General features: G+C 36.5%; 1 protein-coding gene and 1 pseudogene across 1 annotated transcript in view; one reads left to right on the top strand and one right to left on the bottom strand.

Moving 5' to 3' along the window:
• Thsd7a (thrombospondin type 1 domain containing 7A) overlaps positions 1 to 26155 on the top strand; it is a 399677-nt gene that overhangs the window by 19758 nt on the left and 353764 nt on the right. The gene's annotated exons all lie outside the window — the stretch shown is intronic.
• LOC128098593 (40S ribosomal protein S27-like) lies at positions 14884 to 16934 on the bottom strand (annotated as a pseudogene).

Below are 26155 nucleotides of genomic sequence, written 5' to 3'. Positions count from 1 at the left end.
TATCTTTGTACTATATTCCTTATACATCTCTTACCCTTATTACTACAATGGAAACTCCTAGAGTCAGGAACTGCATCATTCAGTCTGTTCCCAAGCATCTTTTACATACTAAGCATCCACACATGATTGTTAGATAAAATGTTGATGAGTCTTCATTTAAAATGCTTAGATATGTATCACAGAATTTCACTTTATGGCACTGGAAAGATTTTCTTGTTTTACTGAGTTTCAACTGAAATTTTGATGCATTCTTTTTCAGAAGATCATACATCTTATTGATGTATGAATTAAGTACTTACCATTCTTCCATACTGACTTTGCAACTTATTTCCTTCTTTAGTATAGACAAAGTGCTGTGGATTACATTTCTGCAGTCTTTCTTCTTGTATGTATCAGGGTTTTTCATAGGAACAATTAAAGGGATGAAAGAAATGTTTAAGGTTCAATACAGATTATTAAATTAATATAGATATATAATTTATTAATAAGGAATAAAGATATCTATTTTACATAACCACAACTGGACATAAAATCTTAAAATCTTTTCTTAACATGTGAAATTTCAAGGCATTTCCACATCACATCTCTTTCCAATTTTCCCCAAAGAAGATAGAACCTGAGTATGATCCCAGAACCCCAGAAGGGAGAAGCAGGTTCTGCAGAGGCCCAGACAGCCTCTCGGCAATAGTGCTCATGTAAGGTGTGTGAAATATCATCATTGCTCTAACAATGTTTTGTTTACTATCATGTGTTTTGTTTTGAAGTTTTGAATTATTGATGCTAGGTGATATCCAGGTAAATAAGCTTATAAAGTTAGCTGTGTGTGTGAGTGTGTGTGTGTGTGTGTGTGTGTGTGTGTGTGTGTGTGGAGAGCTGTATATTTTAGTTTTAGAAATGTATTTATTCACTGATTAAAAAATTTATAGCAGAAGCTATTCTAAAGTAAATGTATAAGGTCAAAACTTAAAAACTGTTTTCCTGAAAAGTAAAATAGTCACTCTATTAATTTCATACATAAGTTAATGCTGCTATAATTCATGTCATATTTAAATGGCTTACTTAAGTTTGAGTTTGCATGCTCATCAGTACCCTTATTTAGTTCACAGTTGTATATGTCTTCAGATGATAAAGCCAGTAATTGTTTTCCCTTTCAAATCCCTTATATTTTCTCTTTTCCCTTTCTGTATCCCTTACACATGTAAGAAATCAGAGCTTTCCTTGATAAGTAATATAACAAACAATTAAACTCCCTTCTGATACCCCAAATAAGTGTGCACCTCGTGTGGTTCCCTCCCCCCTTCTATTTCAGGGCACTATCTTGATGAGGAGCTAATTGGCAACTGTAAATACTGGTGCAAATAAATTTCTACCTGGTTGTTTTGAACTCTGATCTCTCACAGGTCTTAGGAGATGACATTTGTATGTTATGTGGCCACTGTGACATCTGTGCTGTGCCCACAGTCCATTACCAAAGGTGACGCAGAATGACAGGGAGAGGAGATGGATTTTGCACAACTTCCTATGGAAAAAAATGTTCAAGATAGAGCTCAAGAGCACTGCTTTTGTCTGCTCATTTTGCAGTAAAGAAAAACTGGCAGTGGCTACATGGGTCCTTGTTATTAGTAAGCATAAAATAACAAAGAGACACACACAGAGAGTTAAGTGAATAAAAGTTATTTTACTCTGCTAATGCTGTCCTCAATATTTTGTGCGGGCAAAAGCTAGCTCTAAGGTCTGAGTTTAACACAGAAGGGGAAGTATAACATTCCAAGGGTATTTTTTGGGTGGGGTAGGTAGAAATCTTGAAAGACCAATCAGGAAGTGAACAGGGGAGTGCCTGATGATTGGCACCTTCCTGCTCTAGCTGACACCAAGACCTCTCCCCCACCTGTGGCTTGGCCCGTGGCTTGGTCCGACCACCTCCAAGAACCTCCCTGTCTGTTATTTAGGTCCTGGGTGAGGCTGGCCATCTGGAATTCCTACTAGTAGGCTGAGCATACAGGAAGTGATAAAGCAGCACCACTCTGTCTCATTGAGGGCTATTTCTCATTCAAAAATGCCTGAAATTCTCTTCTCCTTAAATTTCTCAATGAACATTCTATACCGGCAGCCATTTCAAGACTTTGTAGAAGAACATTATTTATAGATCTTAGAATATTTTTCACTTCATCATGCTGTGAGATGTTGGGTAGTATAGTCCATTTCCTGTATATATTTTTTCACATGGAATGTTTTAATTTCTTGTTGTTTTTAAAATAAAGGTTACATATGAGCTAAGCATATTTGTAAAAATAGTTCTTGAAAATATTTTTGCTTACATACTTTTATTCTTCATTAAAAATTAAGTAAATTTAATTGTAAAAGTTGAGATTCACACACACAAATATTTTTTAAAAATGTGAAGTGGCAATCCTGTGGGAGACCTGTGTGATGCTGGTTAGCACTGTGGAGAAGGCATGCATGAATTATTCAGATGATCACAGGGCATTAGGTACATCCTGATTTGCTGACAAATATCAATGTGTATCACTTCTTACAGAGAAAATGTGAAATTATAAGTGTTAGAGGTCAAAAACGAAGACAAAGCTGCATTTAATTCTTCAAGGTCAAATAAAAATGATCAATCACTGAATCTTTGGTGTTTTGCCCTTGCAAATATCTGCAATCATCCCATAGGACAATTATAATTCATAATATCCTTCTACAAAATAATTTATTAGCTGCAGTCAAAACACATGAAATATTGAGATCTATGCAGGCTATAGCTGAGCCGTATTTTAGAAACAGTGATTCATAAATAATGTTGAATGTAAGCAGATTACAACAAGCCATTTCTGAATAGAAATACTGAGGGGCTTGATATATTTTTTCAAGAACTAATTTATTTCATAATAATTTTTCACATACCAATCTTCAGTCTTCCTTAACAAGCACAGTTCTAATTGCCACAATCCCTATTTAAAAGAAAATTTATGCAAAAATGTATCCCTATTTTTAATATATTTTTAATTGAAATAGAATTATATCACTTTCCTCCCTCCCTTTCTTCCACCCATCCCTTCCAAGGTAGCATCTCCCCAACCCCTCCTGTGCCCACCACCACTCTCAAGTTGATAGCATCTTTTTCTTTGATTAATATTATTATATATATGCATATGCATATATAAATTCAACCTGATAAGTCTGTTTTTGTTGTCTGTTTTCTGTATGGTTTTAGGGCTGACCATTCTTCACTGAACAACTAACAAAGGGACTTATCCCTGGAAGAGACTAGTTCTTCCAGCAGTCATTATTTGCCAAAAGAGCTTTGTCTAGGAGTAGAACCCTACAAAATCCTCACCTCCTGCATTAATATGTCCATTGATATTGTCATTACTCTAGTCTTGTTTATCCAGCCATTTCTAGGAGAGACCATCTGACAGCAGACTTTCTAGTGCTCTAGCTCAAGCAATCTGTTTACTCTGTCTCCTGTGATCGTCCCTGAGCGTAGATGCAAGAACTGTGACATAACTGTAGTCACTGGGGCTGAGCTCCCCGTAATCTGTACATCTCTCCAGTGTTTCCTGTGATGACCTTCATTTGTTGTAAGAGAGGCTTCTTTGATTAGGAGTGGTAACTGCACTGATCTGTGGGTGTAGGGATAAGATTTAGAATGTAGTAAGGTATTCTCCTGGTCTAGCTAAATGGTAGTAGTAGATTCTTTTCCAAGGTTCATGATCTCACTTGTCCTGGGAAGCTACTTAGATTTCTACTACTAGGCATGATTTCCCTTCTGTTGAGTGGGCTTTAAGTCCAACTGGATAGCTGTTTATTACCATTGGCATATGAGTGTCACTTACTTCATCTTTATGTATATCTTGCCATGTTGATTGTTGCTGTGGTTCACAGGTACTGAAACTGGATAGGACTGCTTAATTGCTTCCTTTGGCAGCTGGCGTATTTGTGCAGCAGTAAAGAAAAGGAAGTCATGACATTGGCAGGTAAATGGATGGATCTAGACAAGATTATGCTGAGTGAGATAATCCAGACCCAGAAGGACAATTGCTGTATGTCCTTGCTCATCTGTACTTCCTTCCTCCAAATCCTCAGATGTGAGGGTACAACATAGAGTAATTACAGAATCTAGGAAAGTACAAAGGAACCAGAGTTGAGGGTGTGTCCAGAGGGGAACAGCATGATACAGGTGATGCAAAATGGGAGATTGAAAAACTGGGAGGTGCCCCAACTGGGAATGGGGGATGGAAGTCAATACAGACGGAGAAGGAGGGACAAGGCACAAATAATACAAAGGATGTTTGATAAAGCCTTGAGAAATAATATTTTCTGTTTACCTAAATTATACTGTACATATAGCTATATAGTATATATATATATATATATATATATATATATATATATATATATATATATATATATTACATATACTTCTAGTATAATACTAAATATATAAAGTATATAAATATACTTCTATTATAATAAATATTTCTTGTGGGGAGCATTGGCACTATATGCTCTCCACAAGAACTATAAACCAACTAAAACTCAGTACCTGGCAGGAGAAACCTCCTTTCCAATGCTTGGGGAGGGTAGTCCAGGTAACTCCACAAGCAATATAAACTATGAATGTAGCCCTGGGTTACCTCTCAGGGGTTTGGGGTGGGCACATGTTGCTGAAAACACTGCACACTTAGGACACAGAACTTGAATATTCTAGCTGAATCTTACCTGAAAGCCTTTCTGTAGTTTAGCATCTATGTTTCCAGAAGATACTTTAAAATGTTACAAATTGCACATAGCTATAAATTCATCTTAAGGTTGAAATCACAACTTTCATATTATAATTTCTACAAACATGATTTCTTCTACATCATAACTAAATTACAGCTTGACATTTCAAAACCACATGAAAATGGGAGTGAACTAAAATTATCAACATTTCCTCTGTGAATGATATAAAAATAAATTGTCTAAAGAAGATTTAAAGAGATGTACATAGTTTTTCTTAGAATATTGCTTTCACAATATATAGAATATCAAAAGTTTGTGGATATTATTTTCTATATTTTTGTCTCAAAATCTTACATTAAAAGACATAGCGGTATAGCTATACAAGAGTTTCAAGTATATATTTTCTATAATTTGGTGAATGACAGTCATATGATATTTTGCTACTTTTATTTATACTCAGCATAGTAAATAAGGAACAATGTTTAAAATAGTATTTTAGTAACTGGGATGAGGCACTGAGATATACAACAGTCATAACTCCTATTTCTTTTGAATCCCTTTTCAAATGATAATATATACATCATTTTTAGGGAGCATGAATGAAACAAAAAGCTCCAATGGTAAGTAAGAATGGGAGGGTTGGATGTACATATGTCCAAGGTAAGAGGACTCTCCCAAAAGTAGTGACTTCCCAAAATGGGCCTTTTCCTAAATTCTTCCCTTGACATACAATCAATGGAATTTACCTAGGCTTTAGAAGTGGGTGAAGAGATTGAGAGTTCAATGAACAAGACGGATGCCTGACACTATAGGGTACTGTAGGGTACTGTACGTACTGTAGGCTGATCTCCTGGAAAGTCACTGAACATGTGTAGACACTCTAATTTTCAATATCCTTATATAATGGTTCTAAAACTGTGCAACCAGCCTGTAGAGGAGCACTTATAGGCTTTATGGGTGGACACCAAAGAACACCAAGCAGTCACTAAGCAGATACTAGAAGACTTAAAGAGTCACTTACATTATTTAGAGCATTAAAAATTCTATAAATCCAATAACCTTTTTATTTGTTGAGAAGGAAAAATGAAATCCCCAGATGTTACCTAGGAACTAAATGTCACAAGGTATCATAAATGTTTAATTTCTCAGCAATAGTCACTGTTTTGGTAAATTTAATGCAAATAAATTAAAATACTATGCAACATTTAATGAAACAAATTTAACAGCTGTATAAGAACAATTTTTTTTAAAAAAAAAACCATGTATTTACTCATGTTGGGTTTGAACTTTACATTTACCTTTTTTTTGAACATTCCTGTATTTTAAAAAGTTTTCTTGTCATTGACAGACAATTGATAATTTTGAAATGCATCATAACTATATCTGAGCCTGGGCCATTTTAAAAATAAATGCTTTCTTTGTTTGCAAACACTTAGTATTTAAGTCCATGAATTTTCAGAAAGAGAACTCTAGTTGCCACCATAGTATTATGCCCATATATTTTGAACAGAAGAAAAAGAATACTCAAAATCCATATTTTACAAATATGGAAGCCAAGAAATATTATTGTACTTAATAATACAATAGTCTTTAGTGGTAAAAACAGAATCATTTAGTCTATTCATTTTTGTTTCTGAAGAACAAAATGTAAACCAATAATCTGAATATCACCTAATATCTCTAGCTTTTTCCTGAACTAGCTAATTCAATCATCCTAAAACAGTTATGAATAAAAAGTCTAAAATCAAGAATTTACTATCTTTCTAGTTCATAACTTGCTGAATTAAATTAAGATCTGTTAATCTATATTTTGTGGCATATGATAGAATACTGGCTTTCAGTCATGGATACTTTAGAGCTACTGTACTGTAGACAGTACAGATATCCAGATGCTGTGTACCTCTGACCCCAATAAAGAAAGAGACCTGATGCTTTTATATATATTTTTTATATACATTTTATATACATACATACATACATACATACATACATACGAACTGCAGATAATTATAATGGGTAATTGTAGTTGCTGTAATTCCAACATACAGGAGTCAGGAGGTCCAAAGTTCTAAGGCTGACTAGGCTGCATAGACTCCATGTCCAAAGCAGAAAGATGCCAAGAAAACAAGAATTTAAAAAGGAAGAGGAGGGCTCGGCCGGGCGGTGGTGGCGCACGCCTTTAATCCCAGCACTCGGGAGGCAGAGCCAGGCGGATCTCTGTGAGTTCGAGGCCAGCCTGGACTACCAAGTGAGTTCCAGGAAAGGCGCAAAGCTACACAGAGAAACCCTGTCTCGAAAAACCAAAAAAAAAAAAAAAAAAAAAAAAAAAAAAAAAAAAAAAAGGAAGAGGAGGAAGAGAAAGAAAAGGGAGGGGAAGGGACAAAAAGAAAAAGGAGGAATATGGACAGGGAGGAAGACAGGGAAAAAGAGAGAGGGAAAGGCTGCATTGGATTGAAGATTCTTCTAGGCATTATCACAACTTACAGTGGGTGGACCTTTATGTAGTGTAGCCATGCAGGAAATGAAGAGCCTTCACAGCTTTGATTTAACTGCCACCAGAATCCCCCATACTTATGCTCAAAGCAAAACATTGCTTTAGGACACACATTCCACTTCACTGTTCCTTTATCTCCCTTTTCTCTTTTCCAGTATTTCATGCCTAGCTCCTTCCTTTCTGCCTCTGCTTCTGTTCATTCTGAAGAGAATGTGAGTTTAATTTATAGCTTGAAATATGTTTTTGACCAAATAGAGAAGGAAGTATAAGACATTGAAACTAGTTAATGGAAGTTCTACTCATGAGTAGTGCTTGCTTGTGATTTTGCTTAAGTATTTAATTTTTCTAAACATTATTTCTCTCATTATAAAATATTGATGGAAATTTCAAGCATAAAGCTTAGTGCCTTTTAAAGATATGACATGCAGCCAGCATGAGAAAAGAGGCATTTATAGAAACCCAAGGCTCACAAACACACTCTGTCTCAACTTTCTGAACAATGATTCCTTCAGATTGTCTCAGAAAAATGTTTACTGTGCTCTCCCCATCAAATTATCTTAGTATTTTCTAATTCCCCCTACTTTCCCATTTGTCACAGATGTACTTTAATATCTGGATGATTATTTTACTAACATCTGTGTTCTTCACAAGACTCTTATCTCATGGATGTTCTGTATGTCTTGTTTTATTTACTTTTTTTTCCTTTCTTCTTTGCATATGGCAGAATGGAACCCAGGGCTTCATGCTTGTTAACCAAGCAGTTTCTCTCTGAGCTGCAGCATCAACTCTCTTCACTAATTTTTAATCATAGGGTGCTCACCCTAGCAGATTGCCAAGAGAACCAGAAACTACAAATATGAGAAACTTGACACTCAACTCTTTATTAATTAAAGTCTTGCTCCCTCTGCCATTCTCTTCTATTTTTAATTATTATTCATAGGTCAGAAGCAACAAATTTTCCTACATACCCTGAGACCTTCTCTGCTGTGTCCTTACTTGCGTTTTCTCTCAGTAGATGGCTCATACACTGCAACTCTCAGGTTCAGGAAAGCTCCCAACAAGGAGATGTAGATTTCGTTTCTCAAAATTCCTGTTGCCAGAAGTGATGATTCAACTCAGTAACACAGCAGAATTCCAGTAATGTGATCATATGAACCTGATGAGAATACAAAGACCATGATTTCCTCAAAGCTGGAGAAAGGTACTCCCTAAAAATTCTGTGATTTGTGGAGTTAGGATGATGTTAAGTAGCTTCTAATGTATAGAATAAAGAACTGAAATAGTTACATCACAGAAATGATTCCTTCATCTGACCTAGAGAATTTCTCTAGAAAGAAAAGTATAATTTTTGGATACTAAAAAGCTTGTGAAGTACATGGCATAGAAATTATGAAAGGACATTGTTACATCACTTAAAATAGTCAGACAGGCTGTCATTAACAGAGAATGTGATACTTCAAAACTGGCCTATAAAATGGGAAATCTCCATTTCAGAAAACAGTATCAGTGTAATTTATACGACCTAACTTAAATCTATTCCTAATATATGCAGCATGAGAGTACACATGCATGTTTTATAAATATATTATTGTGATGTTGTAGCAAGCTTTGCCCAATTAGAAGAGAATGACAGTATCAGATTTTAAATTATTGCCCTTGAACAAATAATAAAAAGACTGTAAGATTTATTGTGAGACCTTTATTTGGCTTGTTCTATGATTTTAAATTTTTAAAAAATTTTATTCTGGGAGGCGAGGAGTGAGGGGAAACCGCCACTAAGAATTAAAACAAACAAACAAACAAATAAGTAAATAAATAAATAAATTTACAAAATAAAAAAGGGTTATTATTTTATGTGTATACTAGTTTTCTTGTATGTATGTTGTATATGAACCATGCACATGCTTGGTTCCCAAGGAGGTCAGGAGAGGATGTTGGATCACCAGGAACTGGTGTTCTGGATGTTTGTGAGGCAGAGAACTCAGCCTGGGTCCTCTGCAAGAGCAGCAACTATTCTAAACAGTTGATCTATCTCTACAGCCCCTAACCCCTAAATTACTCAGTTTTCCAGATCTAGACAAAGGCATTCATTATTTCCTAGTAATTTGAAGGTGTATATACTAATTTTTCACATCAGAGTTTGTGACTGGTTAAATTTTTAACCAATTCAATAATGTAGGTTATTATAATACAAAAGCTACAATATTTTAATAGACAGTATAAATTCTGAATCTTGGTGTAACACAAATTGCTAAACGGTCTTATTAATTGAAAATCTGGAGCCAGATGTTGGGGTGAAAGCTGAAAGATCAGAGAAGCAGAACAAGCCACAGCCAACCTCACCTCGCCAACTCCTTAAGAATCATTTTGTTTTGTTTTGGCAAATTCAGTGGTCATTTTCCTATGGGTCCTGTATGCCAAGTTTATACAACTTATTATCAGCAGTCCAGGCAAGAGCAGTTTCTTGCCCAAATGGCTATTTTTGTCAAGAAGAAGATAAACTCCATATGGAGTGTCTTCGACACCCATCTTCTTTTTTGAAGTAAATCAATGCTGCCAAGAGCAGACATGTCTCACTGTCCAGAAAGTCTAAGTTTTTAAAACATTTTAAATGCCATATTCTGTAGGTCTTTGAAGTGTTTGAAGATTACCTACCTAATTGAAATATATTATGTATAGCTAGAAAGCTTAACTAACATGACTATAAGTTTGATTATTATGGATGACTATATTTCTCAATTATACATTACAATTTCAAATGAGCTGCACAAACATAATACCTTAAACAATAGTAGAAATATACATACAGTATAACAAAATTAACTTTAAATTTGTATCAATAAACTAAAATCCATAGCAATATAAAACATTTTAAACAATTTGATGTTCTTTAAAAATAGATATAACAATCTACCCTTTTATCCTATCATATCTATATCCTACACTTTTGTATCATATCCCCTTTTCTTCTTTTAGAAAGAGATTGTATTTATCATCAATCCCCTTCAAACAAAAATAAACATAGACTATATTTTGGGAATTTGGGCATAGCTTATCATACTACTTCCTGCTGTTGGGGGCACTGGCAGTCTTTTGGGGATCCTGAGAAATTAAGAATTATGGTCAAGTACTGACTGGAGTAGTCTGTGATGCTGTATTCTCTGAACCAGTTGCCTTGAAGCTTTTTTAGATGCTGGATCATCTGGGCCTCTTAGGGGGTCTTCCTTGATCAAATCATACTAGCCTTGAAGCAATCCACAGGTTCTCATCTAGTGTGGAAACAAAAACATAACCTCTTTGCCAAAGTAACATATCCTTAGACATAAACCTTGAAGTCCAGATACCTTTAAAATATATATATTGGCTTAACTCAACAACTTTTACAATCAAATGTCTTTTTGCAGTTAAAAATACCAAAGACAATATAATCCAGATTCTCTGTGCAATATCCATCTTTACATGGCTTATTTTTTATATACTTTTACTGTCTCTTTAAAGACTATTTTTTTAAAACTATTTCTTTATATAACTGTCTATCCTCTTTTTCCTCTTTCTTCCAAGCCTATGTACATTTTTATATACATTGTAAACTTAGGGTTTTATTTCATCTGAATTTTTTTTATTGTAAATCTATAATCCTTTTCTGACCAGGAGAGATTTTAAACTGTTGAACTGCTTGACTAGGACCAACACAACAGCCTTGACTGCTGACTCCACCCACCTCAGCTTCCCAACTTGGTGGAAGTATGCCTACCACCAACTCCAGGAAGTAGTGTGTCTATATCTTTAAGAATTAGAATGCTGTGTGGCTTGGAGATACCAATGTGTGCCACTGTGGGGAATCTGCCATGCTGCTTAGTTCAAGCCCACATGCTGTGAACCTGCCATAGCTTAGCTCAAGTTTGCATGCCATGGCATCTCTGTACCTTAGCATCTCTATATCTTGGCCTGCATGAGACATGAAGTAGAAAACTATTTTTGGCTCCATTATTGTGTGTTTAGAGCCCTTTTTAAACTCTTTTAGGCCTCATGGAAACTCAAGAGCCCCGTATTGATATGCTAGTTGTCAGAGGATTTCCTGTGTCCCATCTGGCCCACGGTCAGGACAAATCTCTCACCCACAGTCCTGCAGCCTTTTATAAAATAAAATAATCACACAGAGGCTTAATATTATTTATATATTAGCTTATTATATAAATTATATAAATATTATTTATAATTAGCCATTAGCTCAGACTTACTACTGACTAGTTTTTGCACTTAAATTAACCCATAATTCTTTTCTATATTTAGCCATGTGGCTTGTTACCTTTTCTCAGTTCTGCCTTGTCATCTTGCCTCCTCTGTGTCTGGCTGGTGACTCCTGACTTTACTCTTCCCAGCATTCCTTTAGTCTGCTCACCCTGCCTATACTTCCTGCCTGGCTATTGCCCAATCAGCATTTTATTAAACCAGTGTACAAAAGCATTATCCCACAGCAGAGACTCTTCATTGTTGGCCGGCAATTACACTCGGTGTTCAGCATCTCAGTGTAGCCCTGTTACAATGGGAATGAGAACATGAAAATATATGGGGAAAGAGTGTAATCAAGAATTACATTCAAATATATGCCAAAACAATGCATTCAGAGCTCCCCTGCTATAAATATTGAGATGAACATAAGAGTTGATCTGCACTTGCATCTACATTACCAAACCTGTGTAGACATTGATACTGTTTTACAAGTCATTATTATGGATGTAATTTCAATAATGTTTAAGAAAATTAAAAATTTGTTTTGGCAGAAGTCTATGATATAGTGTGAACATAATTACGAGTAGTACATTTTATAATGATTGAACTTTATTTTAAAATGATTGGCCTTATATAAAATTTGAAGTTGGTCATTTTCACTCAGTTACTTGCTGTCTCTTTAACCAGAAAATTTTTAACCCTATAGTTTTACTCCTTTGTCTTCCAAAATGTCATATTTTTCTAGGACCTGTTTCTTCTGGATTGTTTGACAGTGCTGGAGCTCAAACTCAGGCTTTTGTGTGGACTAGGTAAAAACTTTACCATGGAGCTATATCCCCAGCCTTCCTAGGGCCTCTTACTCTATCAGCTCATTGCACCGCTGTGGTTGTTTCAAAGATTTTTGGTCTCCATCCCAATCAGGAAGCAGACTGGAAGTGAAACAGAAACCAGTAAAACAATAGTGCATTTGTTTTAAATGTAGGCTCATTTTGTGGAACAACATAATATGCTCGAATTATAAGCAAGCCCTTATTTCAGCCCTATCTTGTAAAGCATAAGCCCACAGACAGTAAACTATGTTACAGTGAATGAAGTCTACAGATCATGACAGCTGTTAAATTTGTTTTCATCAGCCCATCCATGAAAAAAATAATCTAAAACCATCTGTTATTTATATAATACCAATTTAATTGTGTGATTTCCTATGTATAGAATAGCATCATTTTTTTTTTTTGAAGAACCATAAATAGCTTACTAATGCTGGTGGGGGCAGAGCTCAGAGCTATTAGAATATGACTGTGACTTTAAGATATATTTTTATTTTCTCCATAAAATGTCAAATATGTGTGTGTGTGTGGTTAATGTACATATTTGTTTGTATGTCTACTTGTTTGCTTTTGCCAACTTGACACAAACTAAAGTTACCTGGGAAGAGGGTCCCTCAACTGAGGAATTGCTTCCATCATATTGGCCTTCTTTGGACATGTCTGTAGGGCATTTTCTTGATCAAGTGTTGAAATAGGAAGACCCAGAACACTGTGGGATATGCTAACCCTGAGCATGTATGTGGTCCTGGGTTCTATAAGAAATGTAGCTGAGTAAACCAGTAAGAGCAAGCCAGTAGGCAGCATTCCTCCATGGTCTTCAGTTACTGAATCCAGATTCCTGCTTTTACTTCCTCCTCTGGCTTCCCTCAGTGACAGACTGTAACCTATAGGGGAATAAATCACTTCTTCCCAAGTAGTGTTTGATTAGAGATCAAAGAGAGATGCAAGCTAAGACAATGTATTCTTTTAAAAATTGAAAACATAATTTTCTTCAGAATGCTGTAATTATTTGAAAGGAGAAGACAGTTTCCTAATGTTATAAGGCCTATATTTTTGCAAAACCTGTTAGCCCTATAAACCAAAAGCCCTAAATCATTCTATCAAAATATAATCTGTCTGAAAAACAGCTTACCATGAATCCTCTAACTTGAAGTTATAAAAGTATTCAATATATGTCATATGTATTACTATTTGTTTAATGGACCAAAGGCTCCAAAATCCAATGATAGTGTTTATTAGATATATTATTTGTTCAATTGTCCTTAATGTTTATAAAAATGAAATCCTGTTTCTGTTCCATTTGTCTCTGTACATATAGATTAATTGAAAAAAGAAAGAAAGAAAACTCTAGGTTCGCAATGCTCTGATAAATAAAATTTCGAAGCTCTGTTTCAAAGAAGCCAAAATGGCACATGCTCTCATATGATGGAAGAGAGCTGGGACTGCCATTGAAAAATGTCTTTCTAGCCAAAAGACACAGGCTTCAAGTGATTTTGTGGGGATGAGCCTCTCATTATTGATTCTTAAGTCTTAGGCGATGGTATTAAAGCATACTAGAAAATTAAGCTAGCTTAAATACCGATGCAGACCCCTCAGCAATGCTGCTTTCTCAATCATGCTGTGGATTAGTAAGTGATTGACCTGAATTAAATCCTGTATCATGTTGCCTGATAAAAATAGAAGTCGAGCAGTAGGAGGAGTGGATGTATATTAAGGAAATGCACTCTCCTTTATAGCTGGTTTAAAGGACAATGCTAATTGAGCATTAATTCCTAAGCAGAGGCTTGATATGGATTTGAGTGTAGGCCAGGAGATTGCTACTCAGTTTGATAAACTAAAAAATTCTCAATTAAAATATGCAAACCTATCAATTACTGTGTAAGCACTGAAGCACTACTAATTTTTCAGCTTCTATGAGAAGCCACACTTACACAACTCTATAATGCACCTTTATATTTCTATTGTCAAAAATGACGTAGGCAGTTTTATCCATCTACCTTAACTTCACAGACATTTTATCGTCTGACCTTTGTGTTTACAGATTTAATAGAAATAAAATGTATTTAAATACAATGAAGTAAATGAAAGTAAGATTGTATTCACCTAGAAACTTCTTTTTGTTCAATTTTCTTCTTTTACCTCGTTATTTCAAATCTATTGTTGATGTAAAACATGCTAGCTCTTCCTTGGTCCTAAGATATCCTAAACTTTAAGTTATGTTACAATGGGTAATCTAATCACCTCATGGGAAGCAAATGTTCACGTTCTTCATTTTATTACTCTTGCTTGCTTGTCCTTTTAAAAATTAAAATAAAAAAAAAATTCATGATGAGACTGATGCAAACAGGATTAGACATTGGAAGCAATGGTCTTAAGATTAATTAAAGACTTCAAAGACTAGATAAAATTGTCTATGACATGTTTTTTAACCTGGAAAGTGTAGTGTAGCATTTCCACATGACTTTTGAATACACCATTATCTCACTTAATGACTCATAAAATTACTATTTTAACATTTTTTTTGTTCATGTTTATGTTCTTGGTTTTTAATGAAAAATGTGTTTATTGGGATGATTCCCACTCATCCTGAATCAGGTGCTATCAGTTCTGCTTCCTCCTGAAGGAGCATCCTTCTGTTAGCCTGGCTTTTCTTCCTATGGGGCTGACAGAGAGCAGTGGAGCAGCCAGCTAAAGACCATGGGGATTTCATAGCATACTGAGCACTTCACCTCCATAAAGTAGGAATTGGGCTCTGTACCAGATGCTTTTTCTTGTGTTTTCTCTTCTCCTCTTCTGGAGAAGGATGAAGGAGATCCTTTGCAAGAGGCACGGTCTCTTCATGAGGTCATCATCTTTGGAAAAAGCAACAGTTGTTATTTTTGACATTGGGGTTTCTCTGCTTTTCAACACTAATAAATTTCCTTTGAGGTTAGGTTTTTATTTTGTAGGGTTTTTTTAGTTTAGATTTTTAGAAGTAATGGTTTACAATTTGCTACCATGGTTTCCAGATTCCTTCGTTTTTGTTTGTTACTTTTTAATGTCTATAGTTTGTGCTAATTGAGATCATTCTTTTTTCTTACCCAGATAGAGAAATCTTTTTCAGGTTGACTCTCTATGCCCTGTATACCGTAGCTGCCACCACTGCTTTGTATTTATCATCACCCACTATATACATTGTTTGCAGTTTTGCCACAGGGCTGCTGCTTTAGGCATTGCTAATTATGATTTTTCTACTTAAAAACTAAATATCAGTTTTGTCATTAGTAATGATGTGTTCAAATACAGACACGTTCCTTCCTTTCTTTTATCTCCTCCAATAGAATCTCATCTCATCTTTGCAGCAGATTCTCCCTTAAATTGTCCCTTCCTGTATATAGAGACTGTGCGATTCTTATCTTCATTTGAAAATATTTTGTTGTTTTATTGTAAGTTTCTCCTGTGTCCGGGGATAACTTACAAAACATGCAGCACAATCTTAATCCAGAGGTTTCTTGAAAATATAATGAAATAATTGAAAATATAATGCTACAGTCAGATTTGAGAATTAGAAAACTACAGCTCGTGTTTCTTAATATATTGTCTATAGAAGCCTCTCTACTCCAGTGGGAAGAAGAATGATTCAGACAAAAAAACAGAGGGCTCTGATAAGATATCCCCACTCCAAGGCCTGCTTTAAAATATATTGGAGTAGAGTAAGTTGCTAACAAACGCATGGAAGGCAGAACTTGCAGTGAAGAATCAGATTGAAAAACACTCATGCTCCATGAATAGTGGTTTGCAAAAGCCATAAATGACTTTACACTAGAAAATGACATTCAGATTTAGCTTTAGGGCAGGTACATCACCGATGGTTGAAGGGAAAACACTAAGGTAAAGGTGAAAAGCGTTTCCGTTACTAACATAGTTAATTAAACTCATGGTAATGTAACCCAGAATGGCCAAGAAACAGCAAAGCAATAACGATGGGAAAGCGATGTTCAGAGTAAACAGAAGACAAGGTAAAAGTAGAGACAGGAAGAATCAATTTCAAAAACTCAAAGAGGAGTGCATTTATGGTTGGATACAACACACTCCAAAGGAGGGCTTTTAAAAGAACATGGGTTTGTTTTGTTTTGTTTGTTTGTTGGTTGGTTGTTTTTCACATTTAGGTGTTGAGAGTTGTGTTTGTCGGGAACCATTGGAAAGTTATAGAGAACATAACACCACTTAGTAAGAAAATAAAATAGGGTGAATTCTTTGGGATAACACCAAGAAACAACAAAATAGAAGGCAGTCCAGAAAGTGGGGAAACAAAGGCAGGGGATCAAGCATGGAAGAAATAGGAAAGTACCACACTTTGCTTTTTGCAGTCCACTCCTTTCGTATCATTTCTCTTGGGCTTTAAAATGTACATTTTTTTCATGTGCTTGTAGTCTCTGCATGAAAATATAAGATTAAATAAAAAAATCTAGACTACAAGTTATACTTTCTTTTAACTAAAGTAAATTCTTGAAGGGAAGATTACAGTGAATAGCAGGGCTGTTGATTTCACATGGAACTTTATTTAGACAACTCACCGTGTAACGCACCTTACAGAAAACTGCAGTGACAGTTAATGCAATTTCAGGAAACTGAAACTTCTCACTAATCCCCTCAGGGCATCGGGGGCACATCTCTTCTTAATACTTAGACTCCATAAACTCCTCAGAAAAAGAGATAAGATGATAGAGGACAACAAGATGCTTATCAGAAAGTCAGCAAAGTTTTTCAACATTTCAAAACTGTCTATGAGATAACAGATGCCAGTTGCCACGAAATGTGGATGGTTGGTGAAAATCCAGAAAGACACTGCAGAGTGGGTTCCTGAACCACGTAGACTTCAAGATTTTAGGTGACCTTCAACTACATGTGTTGACTATTCTAGCCGGCCAATTAAATTCATGTTATTAAAATTGTCACATTAGTTCTTGGCAGAAATAAGTTTTTAATGTGACTTTCATTTATACTTTATCTTGGGAAACCATAGCAGATGGTTTTATGAGACTTGGCTTATAACATTTCTCATGATATATTTCATTCCTCCTTACATTTTAAACATGGGTTTTGAGAGGCTTGTTCTTCAAAAGTGAAGGCAGAGGAATAAAAGTAACTACCCGAGCAAAAATGACATTTTGATCTTACTTTTGTATAAAATTAGAGAACTAAAGGATACTTATTTATAACTCTTCATCTTATAAAACTTGGAAAATACGGCATTGTACATATGTACACATCTGTATATCTATAGCTGAATCAGTTTCTGTAATAAAAGTAGTTTAGGGGCTAATGAGTTGGCATTAAGGCCCTTGTAACAAGGCTTTGGGACCTGAGTTCAATTTCTGTGACCTACATGGTAGAGAAAACCAACTCCCACAAATTATCCTCTGACCTCCACATGTACATGATGGCATGCACATACAAATATTTACACACACAAACACACACACACACACACACACACACACACACACACACACACACACATACACACACACCCCTACCCATATACATATACAAAATAAAAATAAGATTTCAAAATATTAGGAAAAACTTATCCAGACTGATGATAGGCACATCTATCAAGCTAATAGTTCTCAGCAAAAAAATTAAGTAAAAAAGTCATAAAAATTTAATTAAAAAATTTTAAATTTCTTCTGACAGAAATATTCCTGCTGTTTTAAGATCTTATTTTATGCAAGGTACTGCTACATGAAGTGTTAAATAAAGCTTTAAATGATGTAACATAAAAATCTTCAAACTTTCAGCATGAAATCGTTCTATGCAAGGTAAAGAACTGATTGTATGCTCCAAAACTAACACCAGTGTTCTGTATAATGTACCCATTGTTCCTTCTACATCAATTTTGCTATTCAGAGGATATCAGCTTACAACTCAATTCCCTTGAATAGAGCTTTATTTGTTTTACTTTTTCTATCTTGCTGGTTGTGTTGGCTAATTTCATGTCAACGTGACACAGAGTAGAATCATCTGAAAGGAAGGAACCTCAACTGAAAAAAAATGCCTCCATAAGATCCACCTGTAGTGCATTTTCTTAGTGATTGGTGGGAGGGGATCCAGCCCATCGTGGGTGGTGTTAACCCTAGGCTGTCGGTCCAGGGTTCTATAAAGCAGGCTGAACAAGCCCTGAGGAGGAAGCCAGTAAGCAGCACCCACCATGGTGTCTGCATCAGCTCCTGCCTCCAGATTCCCAGCAGTGGTTTGAGTTCCTGTGTTGGCTTCCCTCAGTGGACTGTGACTGAAGAGATGTGAGACAAATAAACTCTTTCCTCCCCACAGTGGTTTTGGTCATAGTGTTTCACAGTGGTTTACTAAATATGCAATAAAAATCAGGGCCATGTCATTTATTTTCTTAAAATTTTCCATACAGTACAGCAGTAGTTGGGTTGTTTAGTCTGATTTTTCAACCACATTCAGTTATCTTCTTCATAAAACACTTGGTACTTTTGGCTGGAACAATGCACGCTCTAATTTTGCCTCTGTTCAGAAGTCAAAAGAATTTTAATTTGTTCTTGTAACATGACCAAATTCTTCCAGAACACACTTGTGCCTCCTTACCTCCGACCCCTTCCTCTTCATAAGACTTACTTTCAAACAGACCTTGAAAGAAATCCAGAGTGAAGTTTGTTGTATTTGCTACTCAGTTACAACAAATCCGAGACATTGAAGTTCACAGCATATATTCCCTGATAGCAGGGAAAGCTTGTAAGGCACATTGGAAGAAGTGATAGAAATGATTGAGCCTGTGTTTGCCATAGGAAACTACACAGGAATTTCAGATAGAGGGGAATAAGGTGAGCCTCCAAAGAAAAGATACTTTCTGGTTCGGTTATAAAACATGGTGACATTGATACTCAGCCAATGTGAAGTTTCAATTAAACAAGATGAGTAGATTCCTGACAGGTGCTTCATCACATTAGTAAAGAGTCCAGTACCATGCGTTTTAAAATTTGTTAGGAAGATAGATTGTTTGTTTCATAATAGGGAGAAGAAAAATAAAAGACTAGTAAATATGTAAATACATTTACAGCATCATTTATATCAGATAAATGTACCTTTTATTTTTAAAGGCAAAAAAAAAAAAAAAAAAACAAACCCCAGAAATGGGTGATTTGCCTTCATGAATCTGCCTGACTTCAGTGGCCCATTATATGGTCTTTCCTCTTCTACCCTTGTCCTCTACATTATAGTCAGTCATCAGGGTGTGCCCCACTTAGAGGTCTCCAAAGGCTTCCCTGCTCCCTGAGATTGAAAGCAATGTCCTACACGAAGGGTCGATTGCCCATCTTATCTAATTTCTTCAGTCTCTTCTCTGTGCTCAGCATGATGGCCTTTATGTGGTTCAGTGACACCACTTAAGTCTCTTGCACTCACTTCCCTGTGCTGGAGAGTGCATTCCTTCATCTCTCTGGGGGACTGAGGCTAGTTGGTAATTCAGGGCTCTGCTGCAGTGTTACCTGTTCAGGGAGGTCTTCCATTTAATTGCCTCTTCACCCAGAATTATTTCCAATTATCTCCCTTGGTGTCGTATTCCTCATGGTACTTACTGCTATTTGAGAGCTATTTGTTTATGTTACTGTGCTTTTCTTGACAGATTTCTCTCCCTAGAATACAATAAAAATAACAGCTAACATTTATTCCCCACTTATTTTCTGGTACTTATTTTGTATTTATTCAGTGATCACTATGAGCATGTATGATCTGATTTAGCTTAATCTGGAAGAGCATCAAATGTTTATGTATACTATTGTCTCATACACACACACACACACACACACACACACACACACACATACGAACACACACACACACATATACAAATATAATGAAATGTGACCAACAAGAGATTAAAATCTGCCTTCACGTGAGTGGTAGAGCAGCCTGACCCCTGAGCTTCTGAGTTTACAATTTACATCATACTTTAAGTCTCCATTGAATGACTTCCTTGGCAATGTATAGGAAGAACATGTCTCACTGTGTGTACTCTAATAATTGTTAATATTTTAAAAACTATCCTAGGATCGAAACAGCAGGCAAAGGTATAAGCAGCTTGGGTAGCAGCTGAAGGGAAGGGATTTTGCTGGCAGTAAATAAAACCAAATGGCTCTCAGGGAAAAAATGGGGCATGTGCAGAAAATGTTGAATACTTTATAAATATAAATCTGGATAGGCCAGACTATAAAGATGATATTCCAGAGATTAGGCAGTGAGAATGGAGTCAATGTGCTTGAGTGGGAAGGCAACAATATAAAAGTTATGCTTTAAAGAAAAAATGTGGCCTAGTACAGGGGAGAGGTCATGGTCTGTAAATGTTTGCTTTGATCCCTAGAACTCACACTAAAAAATAAATAAGCAAACAAACAAGCATTGCACACACACTTGTAATATCAGTGCTAGGGATATAAATAAAAGTGGATCATTGGGGCTCCCTGGCCAGGCAGGCTAGCTTACTTCAAGAGTTCCTAGAAATTCGAGAGACCTTCTCAGAAAAATTGGGTGGTGCCTGAAAAAACACAGGAGGTTTTCTTCTGTCCTCCACATGGAGGACACATACACACACACACACACACACACACACACACACACACACACACACAGTGGAAAGAAGGATGAAAAATGAGAATAATGTGGCAGAAATGTGGAAGTACATCCAGCTATATCACTCATACAAAAAATAAGCAAGAGACATCCCTATCATAGAGAACATGGATTCATAGGAATACCTGGTTTATTCAACTGTAGATGAATTGCTAAATGGTCTTATTAAATTAAAAACCCAGAGCCAGATATCAGGGTTAAAACTTGAGAGATCAGAGAAATAGGAAAAGCCACAAGCCAACCTCACTCACCTCACCGACACCTCAGCTTCCAAAGAGCTACTTCCTGTATACCCACACCTATATGCCTTTCTGTTCTACTATCTCATTTGCTCTCCTGTCCAGCTTCATCACTTCCTCTTCCTGCCCAGCTCTGTTACTTCCTGTCTGTCTGCACAGACTGTCAGACTTCCATGGTTAACTGTGTTGGAATTTAAGGCATGTGCCACCATGCCTGGCTCTGTTCCCAGTGTGGCCTTGAACTCACAGAGATCCAGACATATCTCTGCCTCCCAAATGATAGGAATAAAGGTGTGTGCTACCATTGCCTGACTTCTATGTTTAATATAGTAGTTGGCTTTTTCCTCTGATCCTCAGATAAATTTTATTGGCGAACACAGATAAAATACCACCACATTCAACACGAAGATTATTCTAAGGATGCGTAATTGTAGGATGTAGCTGCCCACCAGAAGGAAATGGAAAACAAAGGAAACCAAACTTGTAAGCAAACTATATAGGTTTGATGGTGATTTTGATTTTGTAGTTACAATTTTTCAGCAATTTAGAATATTCAGTTGCAATTCCAGAAGGCACTGATACATGAAGCCAGTGTTTGTGAGGGGTCATGGTTGAGTCTGATTTGCTATGTAATAGACTGTCAAACTACCTTCCAGAGTTACTGTACCATTTTGCACTGTTATCATCTATGAAGCATTTTTGTTGAATGTCTTCACTAGCATTTTGTGTTGTCTTGAATTCTTATTGAACGTGAGCAGATTTTTAATCATTGGGTACTGATATCTCATTGTTCTAATCTGAATTTCCCTGATAACATATGATATTGAGAAATGATTTGCATGCTTATTTGTAAATCTGTGTGTTTGCTTTAGTGAGGTATCATTTATGTATTTGTGCCCATTTTAAGGTTAGATTGTTTCCTCATTGAGTTTTAAGAGGTTTTATATAGTCTGTGTGTACTGGTTAGTTTCTGTCAACTTGACACAAACTAGAGTCACAGGAGAGGAAAAGGAATTGAAGAAATGGCTGCCTCAGATTGCCCTTTGGGTAATTTGTGTGGAGCAGTTTAGAGATTGATGATTGGTATAGAAAAGTGCAACCTGCTGTGCTGGTACCACTCCTGGGTGGGTGGTCTTGGGTTACACAAGAAAGTAAGCTGAGGATCCAGTAAACAGCTTTCCCCCACTGTTCTTCCTTTGTCCTGTTTGAGTTCTTGCTCTGACTTCCCTTAAGGATTGACTGTAACTGGGATATATAAGGCAAACAAACCCTTTCTTTCCCAGGTTTGGCCATCATGATTATCACAGAAAAGAAAGCAAACTAGAACAGTGGGTAACAATTAGTCGTGTACTTCAAAAATATTTTACTCTAAGTTGACTTCGCATCATCTTGATAGCACAAAGAAGGGGAGAAACATATTTTCATGAAGTCAGGTTTGTCAGTTACTTCTTTCACACCTTTTATCTTTAATGTTGTATCTTTTTTTTTTTTTTTTTTTTTTTTTTGGTTTTCAAGACAGGGTTTCTCTGTGTAGTTTTGCGCCTTTCCTGGAACTCACTTTGTAGACCAGGCTGGCCTTGAACTCACAGAGATCCGCCTGCCTCTGCCTCCCGAGTGCTGGGATTAAAGGCGTGCGCCACCACCGCCCGGCTAATGTTGTATCTTAAAAGTGAGTTTTATGTCTAAAGTTATTTAGATTTTCTTCTGTTATTATGTAGACCTTTTGTATTTTACATTTTTACTTAATTTAAAATGTCCACTACTATTTATGTTTTCCTGTGTAGATATCCACTTTTCTCAGAAGCATTTGCTCAAAAGACGGTCTTTTCTTTCTTGAATTTCTTGCTTTAATTTTAAACACAGGCATTATACAACTCTAATATGAGGTTGAGAGTGTTAGATCCAGGAACATAGATCACTTCATTGTCTCTTATCAATTTCTTAAATTTTCCCAGAAAATAAGCAGCTTTAATTTTCTAAATTTGAACTGCGTGGTGGTTTGAATGAGAATGGCCTCCACTGACATGTATTTGAATGCTTGTCCCGCCACCGCCACCCACCCACAGTTGGTAGAACTATTTGGGAAGGATTAAGAATTCTGTCCTTGTTGAATGAGGTATGTCATTGGGAGTGGGCTTTGAGGGTTAAAACCCATGTCATTCCCAATGAGGCCCTCTCTTTCTGCCTGGTGATTGTGGATGAGATGTAAGCTCTCAGCTAATGTTCCAACAACATGCCTACCCTCGTGCTGTCATTCATGCTTCCTAACCTGAGGCCCATGGACTCTACTGCCCTCCAGAACCCAAGCCACAAATAAAATGCTTCCTTTTATAAGTTTCCTTGGTTACATGGTTTTGTACAGCAATAGAAAAATAACTAAGGCCAAGTGTTCATGACTAATACAAACTTAGTAGAAGCTGTAGAGCTGAGCACTGTATCTTTTGGTGCTAATTTGTCTGAGAAACACTATCTCCTGACCACTACTTGCTGAATGTGAAGGATTGAGGAGACTAGTGATACCATGCCTGCAATGGATTATGTCATGTTTTAATGTCTGCCTTTTGGAGGTGGAGGAAGAGAGATCAAAGGAGGGACCCATTAATATCATATTAGTCTACAAGTTAGTTACTACACTCAAACTATAGCAAGTTCTATCTGTTCCTTTGTTTTCAAAAGGTGGTTGCCGTTTTCTTAGCAAGATGTCTGCATGAGAAACCGAGGGAGTTCTGCAGCTGCAAGATAGATTTCTCAGCTTCCCTCTAGCTTCATCTTCATCACAATTTTAGAGTCCCCTTTCTGCTTTTTTCCTAAGGTAAAAACCATATCATGAGAGAGTTGCTGTATGACAAGCTTAGTAACCATGTTCCTGGCAGAAAAAGTGAAAGAGGCAAGGGGACAAAGTTACCTCTCTAGCCAAGCTTCACCTTCTGTTTTATGAAGGAATTTCTCCCCCAGGGTCTTTTAGCAGGACTTTGTTAGCCACAGCCATGTAGTCCACCACTGAGATTTCTGTTTTGCTTGCTTCTCTTAGGGAGGAAGACAAGAGAGAAGGGGTTTCTGGTGAGTTCTGCCTGGTTGGGCCATTGTCTGCCACTGTGTAGGGCTGGGAAAAGAATGAGTATGAAGAAGTAAGACATTTGAGCACAGGATGAATAATCTATTACAGAAGGAACAATGGGAGATTCAAAAGAAAAGATAATAATTAGCCAAACAAATTATTCTCTGGAAAGAGAAGGAAAAAAGGGGTTGAATTAATTATGCAGTTATTCCACAACGCCTAAACCAGTTTAAAAGAAATTACTTTAAATTGAAATGGGAAATGAGATTCAAGGGGGAGTAAAAAATTGTCTTAAAGATTTAGTGAAAGATGAATTAAAGATTATAAATTAGCCAAGGAGCACATCTGAGTTTTGGAGACTTATTTTGTACAGTGAACAATTAGTCTATTATTTCCACTAATGCTTGGCATGCCGATACTGACAGACAGCATGTGAAGTTCAGCAGAGGTCACGGTACACTCAGTCTTTGTGACTGTGAAAGTAGACGTGATACAAAGATAAGCCATATAAATGTGTTATGGTGTGGTTTTAATGGGTGATCATAGACACATTGAACGTGGAGGGTATAAGGGTATAACAAGTTACATAAAGCAGTAAGAGAATGAATATAGTGGAAGAATAGATTAATAGTGAAGGTCAAATCCAGGTGGAAGATGGAGTAAGCAGATGTTCAAACTTTGTGGAGTATTACTTAGTGGGATATTTCCCTTTCCAAGATATGAAATAAAATGTAGCCATCATCAAAATAGGAATGAGATCACAAGAAGGGAAGGAAATTTTCAGAGTCAAAATTGAAATAGAACTGAAAATCAGTCATTAACTTCATAGGGAAACTGAGGCTGGTTGACCAGTGGGGCTTGAGCTATTGCAGAAACCAAAGGACACATAACAATGTTAAGCAATTTGCTAATTGGAATACATTGGACTTATGTATTGGTGATGAATAAATGATTAAAACGTATTTTTTGATTTCTAATTTCATCTATATTCTCCTAAAAGGCACAATGTTTTTAAAGGAAGAGGTAAATATTCTCCCTAAGAGCACATCTCTACTAGTTACTTTTCTGTAAACTGTAACAGAGAACTCCACAGAAGTAACCGGGGGAGGGGGTGGATATTTTAGTGCACAGTTTCATCTTGAAGCACTAATGCATTACTACTAGCTCTTGACATGGTCATGAGAGGAGGAGGCTACTTGCTCACATGTACACACACAGGAAGCAGAACTCCTAGCCCTCAAATAGGGGCTGACACATAATGAACACCTCCCTGTTCCCGCCAGCTAGGCTCTTGTCTACAAGTTTCCTTAGTCTCCCAAAACAGCATCATTAGAGGACCAAGTGTTCAACCCGCCAGTCTCTGAAAGACATTCCATGTTCAAACTATAACAACATCCAAGAAGGCAATAGTCTCTTAATATTTTTGGTCTACTGCATTTATTATTTAATATGAAGTGTAGTGTAGCAGCTGATGCCATTGCCTAATCAGTGCCCATTTAGTTCTCTGGATCATTGACTGCTAACTGCCAATCTCTATGTGTAGTCACCTTCTCTGAAAACTTTCAATGGCTCCTGAAGTGCTTAACCTGACTGCACCCTAGGCTACAAATGTCAGGAAATTAGTGTTGCTTGGAGCAGAACTCACAGAACAGCTAAGGAAGATTGGTGCGGAATATTTAAGCTCTCCTGATCCTCACTGGAATTGTTGTCAGCTGGAGCTGTCTTCTACATTCTTGTTTTCTCAAAGGAAAGAATTCAGCTGAGAGACACAGAAAGTTTACACAAAAGTTTATTTGGCAAAGTGGAAGTTAATATAAATATAGATAGATAGATAGATAGATAGATAGATAGATAGATAGATAGATACATAAATACATAGATACATAGATACATAGATGGAGAGAGACAGAGAGACAGAGAGAAGACTGGAGCAGGCTGACCT

Source organism: Peromyscus californicus, unplaced genomic scaffold, assembly GCF_007827085.1.
Source record: "Peromyscus californicus insignis strain IS unplaced genomic scaffold, ASM782708v3 Scaffold_6__1_contigs__length_162567912, whole genome shotgun sequence".
Classification (NCBI taxonomy): Eukaryota; Metazoa; Chordata; class Mammalia; order Rodentia; family Cricetidae; genus Peromyscus; species Peromyscus californicus.
The sequence above is the reverse complement of the archived record's forward strand: the minus strand, read 5'-3'. Positions and strand labels throughout refer to the sequence as shown.